The sequence below is a fragment of the Oncorhynchus kisutch genome, linkage group LG20 (assembly GCF_002021735.2).
Source record: "Oncorhynchus kisutch isolate 150728-3 linkage group LG20, Okis_V2, whole genome shotgun sequence".
In the NCBI taxonomy this organism is placed as follows: domain Eukaryota; kingdom Metazoa; phylum Chordata; class Actinopteri; order Salmoniformes; family Salmonidae; genus Oncorhynchus; species Oncorhynchus kisutch.
The window spans coordinates 48,977,400-48,989,107 of record NC_034193.2 but is presented as its reverse complement, the minus strand read 5'-3'; positions in this window follow the sequence as shown (position 1 = coordinate 48,989,107).

The window sequence follows — 11,708 nt, the reverse complement described above, 5'->3', positions numbered from 1 at the left end:
ACACACACACACACACAAACACACACACACACACACACAGAGCATGGTCCAGCACACATCTGTAAGAGCTACTGATGTGGCGTGTGAATAAAATATTTACACCACTGCTATGAATGACCTCTAGCTGGAAACCCTACTTTATGGTCTTCAATTGATTTCTGACAAAGAAATGAACTGGGGCGAGACAAAATGCACACTCTGCTGCCTGCTGTCCAGTTAGACTATGTCCTTATGCCTACGCTGACTCAAAGCTGCTGCCCAGGCTAGGGTGTGTCTCAAATGGAAAGCTATTCCCTAGATAGTGCACTACTTTTGACCAGAGCCCAGGTTAAAAGTAGTTCTCTATCTAGGGGAATGGGGTGCCATTTTGGATTCACTCGGTCCAGCCTTCATTACTGGCTCAAACGGTTTGAATACTGACCCTTGAAAGCTCTTCACTTTCATTGAAACTTGGTCAGCAACCTTACCTAAATTAATTTCCATGAAAATGAATCATAGACGGACTCTTGTAGTTCGCACACCGACGTTGAGAGCTAATTTGGGATGATATTGGATAAACATGGGTGCGTGGCGCAGAGCGAGGGTGGTGGGTATGATAGTATGATCAACCCATCTTTTTAAATAAGTTAATGGAGCTTCCTTACTGTAGAAATCTGCACACAGGGTGAAGCTAGAGTTTTCTGATGTAATCTACTCACTATCATGATAATGTCATTCAAGAGGTCATTTCAACGCTGCATGAAAATCCTGACACTTTTTCCCTTGAATCTATTTATAGAGGATGCATTAGATTTAAAACATGAAGATTAAGATCATATACAGTATTGTAGGCATGATATTTTTCATATAATCTCAACGTAACTTCTAGCATATTTGTAAATCAATAAATAGGATGTTTTGGTACTCCTAAACTTAGTGTCGAACACCATTCCAATAGGCATCATTTTAATAAGTAATTATGTAGATTTATGCATAACATTAGCATGATGAATTGGGTGGTAAATGAAGTGGCTACCCTCAAATGATTAAACTGATGAATAATTACGAGGAATGTTTTGCTCTTGATGAGACTTGTAAAAAAACGCTCTAATTACCTGAAAACATCTGGGGGTTTTAGTAACCTTCATTAATCTAACGGAATCGTACGATTTATCTCTCTCCTGAGTGTTTTCCGGCGTTATAGACAATGAGCCCAATGACAGTGCATATATGGTTGAGACAACACACTTTTGGCTTCATCTCATTTCTATAGCGATATGTCTTAAACAAATGCTTTCAGTCTGTATCTTATCTAGCTAATCCTTCACTTCCAGAGTGTTAATTACAATTTAATAAATCCAGATTACAACTGAATTAACATGTAATAAATATATGAATTATGTAGCTGTCACATTCCATAACAATGTACAGTCTATGAAATATTGCACCAAATCCCTGTGTAACCAATCAACATTCTGAGAGCATTCAGCCATACAGCGCTCCGTACTCCTTTCAGAGACAATAACACATGTCATATATTTCCCCCCTTTCATCCTTCTGCTCATCCACTATGGGATTCTCATGCAGATTTAGATCCAGCTCTATCAATCCACTGTGTGTGTGTGTGTGTGTGTGTGTGTGTGTGTGTGTGTGTGTGTGTGTGTGTGTGTGTGTGTGTGTGTCTGGACCCCACCCCACAGGATGGGTTGACTTGGGACTAGTGGTCTATGGTTAACCTCTGAGGCTGAGGAGACAGACAGCAGGCTGATGAAAACCTCCAGAGCAGACAGACAGACCAGAGAGAGGGATGACTGTGGATTAAACTGAGAGATAGTGAGTGTGACTGATGGGACGGGAGGACCAGGTGTGCGTGAGGGGTGGGGATGGGGTGCAGGAGGGGTGGTGGAGGTGATGTGTCTGTCTGTGTGTTTGCTTTGACAGAGCATTTGTGTGTGTGTGTGTGTCTGTGTGTGTGTGTGTGTGTGTGTGTGTGTGTGTGTGTGTGTGTGTGTGTGTGTGTGTGTGTGTGTGTGTGTGTGTGTGTGTGTGTGTGTGTGTGTGTGTGTGTGTGTGTGTGTGTGTACAGGCATGTGAGTGTGTGTGCACACGGATGTGTGTGTGTCCTGCTCTGTGTCTGACCTGGTGGCTGAGAGGGGGGAAACTCCTGCTGATTAATGTGCCTGTCGGCTCTCCCACGGTGGCACGCCTCCAAACTCAATTTGGCCACCGAGCGCTCCCAGGGTCAGGTGCAGGCAATGGAGACATTATGGAGGGCCTGAGCACCACTAGTTAGGTTAGAGAGGGCCTGAGCACCACTAGCTAGGTTAGAGAGGGCCTGAGCACCACTAGCTAGGTTAGAGAGGGTCTGAGCACCACTAGTTAGGTTAGAGAGGGTCTGAGCACCGCTAGCCAGGTTAGAGAGGGTCTGAGCACCACTAGCCAGGTTAGAGAGGGTCTGAGCACCGCTAGCCAGGTTAGAGAAGGTCTGAGCACCACTAGCCAGGTTAGAGAGGGTCTGAGCACCGCTAGCCAGGTTAGAGAAGGTCTGAGCACTGCTAGCTAGGTTAGAGAAGGTCTGAACACCACTAGCCAGGTTAGAGAGGGTCTGAGCACAGCTAGCTAGGTTAGAGAGGGTCTGAGCACCACTAGCCAGGTTAGAGAAGGACTGAACACCACTAGCCAGGTTAGAGAGGGTCTGAGCACCACTAGCTAGGTTAGAGAGGGCCTGAGCACCACTACCCAGGTTAGAGGAAAGGGGGTTTAGCCTCCTCAAGCCAATGCCTCCATGCCTTCAGAGCCTTGACAACAGCCAACAGCTCCCGGTCGCCCACATTATAGTTTCGTTCCACCCGGCTGAGCTTCTTCGAAAAGAAAGCACAGGGGCACCGCTTTGGTGGCGTACCTGAGCGCTGAGACAGCACAGCTCCTATCCCAGCCTCGGATGCGTCCACCTCTACTATATATGCCAAGGAGGGATCAGGATGAGCCAGCACGGGAGCCGAGGTAAACAGAGCATTCAGGTGACCAAAAGCCCTGTCCGCCCCAGCTGACCACTGCAGTCGCACTGGTCCCCCCTTCAGCAAGGAGGTAATGGGAGCCGCTACCTGACCAAAGCTAAACCTCCGGTAGTAGTTGGCAAACCCTAAGAACCGCTGCACCTCCTTTACTGTGGTTGGAGTCGGCCAATTACACACGGCTGAAAAGCGGTCATTTTCCATCTCCACCCTTGACGCTGACAGGTGGTACCCTAGGAAGGAGATGGGACTGTTGGAAGAACAGACATTTCTCAGCCTTGACGTACAGGTCATGCTCCAACAGTCGACCAATCACCTTGCGCACCAGGGACACATGCTCGGCGCGTGTAGCGGAGTATATTAGAATGCAATCTATATACACCACTGCACCCTGCCCGTGCAGGTCCCTGAAAATCTTGTTTACAAAGGATTGGAAGACTGAGTGAGTCCCGAGGGAGCTGCTCTCCCGATGTTCACCCCCTCAACAGTTTAGTCAGCCTGCTGCTCCCCCTATGTTCACCCCCTCAACATTCTTTAGTCAGCCAGCTACTCCCCTTATGTTCACCCCCTCAACAGTCTTTAGTCAGTCTGCTACTCCCCCTATGTTCACCCCCTCAACAGTCTTTAGTCAGCCTGCTGCTCCCCCTATGTTCACCCCCCTCAACAGTCTTTAGTCAGTCTGCTGTTCCCCCTATGTTCATCCTCCACCCCCTCAACAGTCTTTAGTCAGCCTGCTGCTCCCCCTATGTTCATCCTCCACCCACTCAACAGTCTTTAGTCAGTCTGCTGCTCCCCCTATGTTCACCCCCTCAACAGTCTTTAGTCAGTCTGCTGCTCCCCCTATGTTCACCCCCTCAACAGTCTTTAGTCAGCCTGCTACTCCCCCTATGTTCACCCCCTCAACAGTCTTTAGTCAGCCTGCTACTCCCCCTATGTTCACCCCCTCAACAGTCTTTAGAAAGTCTGCTGCTCCCCCTATGTTCACCCCCTCAACAGTCTTTAGTCAGTCTGCTGCTCCACCTATGTTCATCCTCCACCCCCTTAACAGTCTTTAGTCAGTCTGCTACTCCCCATATGTTCACCCCCTCAACAGTCTTTAGTCAGCCTGCTACTCCCCCTATGTTCACCCCCTCAACAGTCTTTAGTCAGCCTGCTGCTCCCCCTATGTTCACCCCCTCAACAGTCTTTAGTCAGTTTGCTGCTCCACCTATGTTCATCCTCCATCCTCTCAACAGTCTTTAGTCAGTCTGCTGCTCCCCTTATGTTCACCCCCTCAACCATCTTTAGTCAGCCTGCTGCTCCCCCTATGTTCACCCCCTCAACAGTTTTTAGTCAGCCTGCTGCTCCCCCTATGTTCATCCTCCACCCCCTCAACAGTCTTTAGTCAGCCTGCTACTCTCCCTATGTTCACCCCCTCAACAGTCTTTAGTCAGCCTGCTGCTCCCCCTATGTTCACCCCCTCAACATTCTTTAGTCAGCCTGCTACTCTCCCTATGTTCACCCCCTCAACATTCTTTAATCAGCGTGCTGCTCTCCCTATGTTCACCCCCTCAACAGTCTTTGGTCAGCCTGCTGCTCCCCCTATGTTCACCCCCTCAACAGTCTTTAGTCAGCCTGCTGCTCCCCCTATGTTCACCCCCTCAACAGTCTTTAGTCAGTCTGCTGCTCCACCTATGTTCATCCTCCACCCCCTCAACAGTCTTTAGTCAGTCTGATGCTCCCCCTATGTTCACCCCCACAACATTCTTTAGTCAGCCTGCTGCTCCCCCTATGTTCACCCCCTCAACAGTCTTTAGTCAGTCTGCTGCTCCCCCTATGTTCATCCTCCACCCCCTCAACAGTCTTTAGTCAGTCTGCTGCTCCCTCTATGTTCATCCTCCACCCCCTCAACAGTCTTTAGTCAGTCTGCTCTTCCCCCTATGTTCATCCTCCACCCCCTCAACAGTCTTTAGTCAGCCTGCTGCTCCCCCTATGTTCACCCCCTCAACAGTCTTTAGTCAGTCTGCTACTCCCCCTATGTTCACCCCCTCAACAGTCTTTAGTCAGTCTGCTCTTCCCCCTATGTTCATCCTCCACCCCCTCAACAGTCTCTAGTCAGCCTGCTGCTCCCCCTATGTTCACCCCCTCAACAGTCTTTAGTCAGCCTGCTGCTCCCCCTATGTTCATCCTCCACCCCCTCAACAGTCTTTAGTCAGTCTGCTGCTCCCTCTATGTTCATCCTCCACCCCCTCAACAGTCTTTAGTCAGTCTGCTCTTCCCCCTATGTTCATCCTCCACCCCCTCAACAGTCTTTAGTCAGCCTGCTGCTCCCCCTATGTTCACCCCCTCAACAGTCTTTAGTCAGTCTGCTACTCCCCCTATGTTCACCCCCTCAACAGTCTTTAGTCAGTCTGCTCTTCCCCCTATGTTCATCCTCCACCCCCTCAACAGTCTCTAGTCAGCCTGCTGCTCCCCCTATGTTCACCCCCTCAACAGTCTTTAGTCAGCCTGCTGCTCCCCCTATGTTCACCCCCTCAACAGTCTTTAGTCAGTCTGTTGCTCCCCCTATGTTCATCCTCCACCCCCTCAACAGTCTTTAGTCAGTCTGCTGCTCCCCCTATGTTCATCCTCCACCCCCTCAACAGTCTTTAGTCAGTCTGATACTCCCCCTATGTTCACCCCCACAACAGTCTTTAGTCAGCCTGCTACTCCCCCTATGTTCACCCCCTCAACAGTCTTTAGTCAGCCTGCTGCTCCCCCTATATTCATCCTCCACCCCCTCAACAGTCTTTAGTCAGTCTGCTGCTCCCCCTATGTTCATCCTCCACCCCCTCAACAGTCTTTAGTCAGTCTGCTGCTCCCCCTGTTCATCCTCCACCCCCTCAACAGTCTTTATTCTGCCTCAATGGACATGTATTTATTCATCACTGCTACAGTTGTTATTATGTATATAGCGGTGTGTCTATTTCTATTGCTGTTGTTTTTTGTTACCATTTCCAGGGTGTTATTTCACTTAGTCATGTTGGAGCTCGAACCCTAAGGTTTTCACTGTTCCCTGCAATCACACCTGTAACCCTGTACATGTGACTAATAAACACTTTGAATATCAATATCAAAATCAATACACACACATCACAACACCCTGCTACGATGCCAAGCCAAATCTGACCAATAGAAAGCACTAATTTCTATTGTTTTAGAGTCAGCATATAGCATTCAGTCACCATTCTCTCTACCTCACAACCCAACCTCCCTAACGACAGCCTGGTTGGGCAGAGTACATAATTACAGCTGAGGAACATTTGGCCCTTTCGCAAATTGTATGAAATGCATAGTGGCTAATTGGGCAGCGGTGGCATTTATGGAGGTTCGCCAGGTCATCTTTTATGCTGCGGCCATTATCACTAAAGTGATAAGAATGAGAGTGGCCCACTCCATGCACTCTGCTTCCCCCAACGAGGGCCTGTGATTGGGTCAAACGGGGTTGACATCTCACGGCGTGCACGGATCAGGAACTAGGTCTTTTGTTGGCGAGAGGCTTTTTGTTGGAGGATGTTAAATTCGCCATGTACAGAGTATTTTTGATCTCTCGAGTATCTTTTGTTACAATTATGTGATTTAATGAGAATGGGCTCTACAGATAACAAATGATGAATAGGGTCCTGAGTTTTTTTTTCCATGTCAGGTTACAACTTGGTCATGGAAAACTCAGGGCCCTATTCAAAATGGCAATCTTTCATCTTTAGATTCAAGTAACTAGGGTACAAGTCATATGGTATTGGAGAAACTCAGTGCCCTAATTATGAGCTGGGTATTCTAGGGACCACGGTAGGAAACATTCGTACAACTGTAACTTATCACCATTTTATATGAATCATATTATTTACAATCCTAATAGTTCTAAATCTCCCCCCTCTCCAACTGTAAGGTTCTGCCAGTCCACAGACACCTCCTAGTTCACCGTGATGAAGGAATGTACTAAATCCTCGCAGAGCAGGGGAGTCGGCAGACATTGCTCCCTGTGCTCACATCACATAGACGGATAAATCTATTCTGAGGACCAGCACCTCTCTGCATACCCTAACACACACACACACACACACACACACACACACACACACACACACTCCTCCATCTCGTAAAGGTAGCTCCATCTGGTTCCTATTAATTCACAAGCAGACGACTTATCACCCTGACCCTCGATGACCCCTGTGTGTCTCCTCTCTCTCTCGCTCTCTCTCTGTATGTGTGTGCATACGTGGGATCACCAGGGATCGCCACTCCCTCAGTACTGGACCCAAGGTATCACTTCATCTCTCTATAGTTTCGATTAAAAAATAGAGGCGTTTGGTGAGGCAGAGTGAAGAGCATGTTGACGTCTGTTTTTGCTCAGTGAATGATAAACAATACATAGAAAATTACATATCCAGTTGAGGTCGGAAGTTTAGCTGTCTATCGTTGTCTCTGATTGAGAACCATACTTAAGTACCCTTTTCCCCCACCTGTTTTGTGTGAAGTTAACTTTATCTTCGTTCAGGGCACATAGCCCAAAGCTTCACGATTAGTTTTTTGTCCTTCATTTTGTTGGCGTCATTTTTGAATAAAGAGGAAATGTACGCTTACCATGCTGCACCTTGGTCCAGTACTTCAGCCAGCCGTGACAGAACTTCCCACCACCAACGGACCAAGCAGCATGGTAAGGTGGACTCCTGGACATGGGAGGACGTTCTGGACGCCAAGGCAGTCTACACATGGGAGGAGATCCTGGCGGGAAGGGATTGACATCCATGGGAACAGGTGGAGGCAGCTAGGAGAGCAGAGGCAGCAGGAGAGAGGAACCAGCGGTATGTGGGAACACGGCTGGCAAGGAAGCCCGAGAGGCAGCCCCCAAAAAATAATTTTTGGGGGGCACACGGGGAGTGTGGCAGAGTCAGGAAGCAGAGCTGAGCCAACTCCCCGTGCTTTCTGTGGAGAGCATGGGACTGGTCAGGCCACGTGCTATGGGGTGATGCTCACGGTGTCGAGGCGGAGCATTCACAGGCCGGTGTGCTCGGTGCCAGTGTCCCGCATTTGCCGGGTGGAAGCTGGCATCAAGCCAGAACAGGTGGGGCCAGCTCTGCGCTCGAGACCACCAGTGCGCCTCAACGGCCCAGTGTATCCGGTGCCTCGGCCAAGGAAGAGGCCTCCTGGATGTCTCCCCAGTCCTGTGCCTGCTCCCAGAGCCAGGTATCCTGTGTGTCTCCCCAGCCCGGTGAGTCCTGTGCATCCCTCCTGTCCGGAGCTGCCAGAGTCTCCCTCCTGTCCGGATCTGCCAGAGTCTCCCTCCAGTCCGGATCTGCCAGAGTCTCCCTCCAGTCCGGATCCTCCAGTGTTTCCCTCCTGTCCGGATCTGCCAGAGTCTCCCTCCAGTCCGGATCCTCCAGTGTCTCCCTCCAGTCCGGATCTGCCAGAGTCTCCCTCCTGTCCGGATCAGCCAGAGTCTCCCTCCTGTCCGAATCTGCCAGAGTCTCCCTCCTGTCCGGATCTGCCAGAGTCTCCCACCAGTCCTGATCCGCCAGAGTCTCCCTCCAGTCCCTGACTCGTTTTACTGTGGATACAGATACTTTTGTGCCCAATTCCTCCAGCATCTTCACAAGGTCCTTTGCTGTTGTTCTGGGATTGATTTGCACTTTTCGCACCAAAGTACGTTCATCTCTAGGAGACAGAACGCGTCTCCTTCCTGAGCGGTATGATGGCTACATGGTCCCATGGTGTTTATACTTGCGTACTATTTTTTGTACAGATGAATATGGTACATTCATGCGTTTGGAAAGTGCTCCCAAGGATGAACCAGACTTGTGGAGGTCTACAATCTTTTTTCTGAGGTCTTGGCTGATTTCTTTTGATTTTCCCATGATGTCAAGCAAAGCGGCACTGAGGTTGAACATAGGCCTTGAAATACATCCACAGGTACAGGTGCAGGTTGACTCAAATGATGCCAATGAGCCTAACAGAAGCTTCTAAAGCCATGACATAATTTTCTGGACATTTCCAAGCTGTTTAAAGGAACAGTCAACTTAGTGTATGTAAACTTCTGACCCACTGGAATTGTGATACAGTGAATTATAAGTGAAATAATCTGTCTGTAAACAATTATTGGAAAAATTACTTGTGACATGCACAAAGTAGATGTCCTAACCGACTTAACAAGAAATTTGTGGAGTGGTTGAAAAACGAGTGTTAATGACTCCAACCTAAGTGTATGTAAACTTCCGACTTCAACTGTACATTAGTAATGGAAAGGAAACACAGACTCTTCGTTTAAGTATTAAAATACTCCTTTAGTAATACAATTGTAAGCAGAAGTTGGTACAGAGTACAGTATAACAGTTTATGATAGTTCTCCCCGAGTTTTGCAAAATGTCTAAGACATCCTGTAACTCATATAGCCTCTCCCAGTCCTCATTACGTGAGTTTCCCTGGCAACAACATTTTAATAAATCTAACCTCCCCCTGACAGCAGCAACCATCTTATCAGCAATTAAAATCTCAAGTGGGTTTGACCAAAACTTGACCTTTCATCACAAGTATAGAGTCATAACAAGGTGAACGAGGGCAAGCATCTTCTGACAGGTGGCTAGTTTCATCAGGTCTGTGGCAGCCTTGTGTTCTTGGAAACCAAATGGACAATGACCCCAAGCATACTTCCAAAGTTGTGGCAAAATGGCTTAAGGACAAAAAAGTCAAGGTATTGGAGTGGCCATCACAAAGCCATGGCCTCAGTCCTATAGAAAATGTGTGGACAAAACTGAAAAAGCGTGTGCGAGCAAGGAGGCCTACAAACCTGACTCAGTTACACCAGCTATGTCAGGAGGAATGGGACAAAATTAACCCAACTTATTGTGGGAAGCTTGTGGAAGGCTACCCGAAACGTTTGATCCAAGTTAAACCATTTAAAGGCAATAATACCAAACACTAATTGAGTGTTTCTAAACTTCTGACCCACTAGGAATGTGATGAAAGAAATAAAGGCTGAAATAAATAATTATTTACACTATTATTTTGACATTTCACATTCTTAAAATAAAGTGGTGATCCTAATTGACCTAAGACAGGGAATTTTTACCTGATTAAATGTCAGAAGATGTGAAAAAAGTTTAATCCTAGTAGAAATTCCCTGAAAGCCAGGGTACGACAAGCACCAGGATGACAGGTAAGCCTGGAGGAGTGAGCCCATTTCAGGACCTGAGGCTGGGCCGATTCAGGAACAAACATCCAGTTAGCTGCCCCTCCCTGAGGCAGGGATAATGGTCTCAGATTCAGAGGGGGTGGCAGTGGAACTGTACAGACGGGACAAGAGCTTCCAACTTCACGTTTTTGGACCATGGGCGGTAGGAGATGGTGAAATTAAACCTGGTAAATAACAACGCCCAATAAGCTTGCCTTGGGTTGAGGCGCTTGGCAGTGCGGAGGTATTCAACATTTTTATGGTCCGTCCATACCAAAAATGGATGTTCCGCCCCCAAAAATGGATGTTCCTCCAGAGCCATCTTAACCGCTAGGAGTTCCCGGTTCCCAACGTCATAGTTCCTCTCCGCAGGGTTGAGACGATGGGACATGAAGGCACAGGGATGAAGATTTTGGTCCTGGACGGATCGCTGGGAAAGGATGGCCCCTACTCCCACGTCGGAAGCGTCAACCTCAATCACAAACTGACAAGTCAGGTCTGCTTTAGATCCCCAAAAGCCTTGTCCACTGCTGGCGACCATGTGGACAGTACCTAGGGAGAGGTGAGTCCGGAGAGGGGAGCTGCCAGGTTGCTGTAGCCCCGAACAAAACGTCAGTAGAAATGAGCAAACCCCAGAAACCATTGTAGCTTCACCCTGGACGTGGGCTGGGGCCAATCCACCACCGCTCTCACCTTTTCCGGATCCATCTGAACACTCCATTCAGCGATGATGTATCCCAGAAAGGAGATAGTGGAGCGGTGGAATTCCCACTTCTCAGCTTTTACAAACAACTGATTTTCCAGGAGGCACTGAAGGGCCTGTCGAACATGGAGAATGTGTTCCTGGGCAGAAGGAGAGAAAACCAGGATGTCTTCGAGGTAGACAAATGCCATTCAACATGTCCCGGAGCACATCATTGACCAGGATCTGGAAGAAAACGGGCACGTTGGTGAGCCCAAACAGCATGACTAGGTACTCATACTCAGTGTCCACTGGCAGTTTTGAAAGCCGCCATCCACGCGTCTCAGTCACATATCCGCACCAGGTGATAGGCATTCCGATGGTCCAGTTTAGAAAATACGGTAGCCCCCTGGAGAGGTTCGAAAGCCGAGTAGAGGAGTGGTAGAGGGTACCAATTTTTGATCGGAACGTCATTGAGGCCCCGGTAATCAATACATGGGCGCAGGGTCTTGTCCTTCTTCCCCACAAAGAAGAATCCTGCGCCAGCAGGAGAGGAAGAAGGATGAACGCTCCCAATGTCCAGAGAGTCCTCGATGTCCTCCATGGCCTTGGTCTCAGGACCAGACAGCAAATATAGCCGTCCTCGAGGCAAGGAGGGAGGTCAATATCACAAACGTAAGGACGATGTGGAGAAAGGGAGGTAGCACGAGCCTTGCTGAAAACCTCCAGGAGGTCATGGTACTCTGCGGGAACGGCCGTACTCAACCCTGGAGGCAGACCTTCCGAGGAAGAGGCAATGTGAATGGCAGAACGGGAACCAACCCAGGATTGAGCTCGTGGTCCAGTC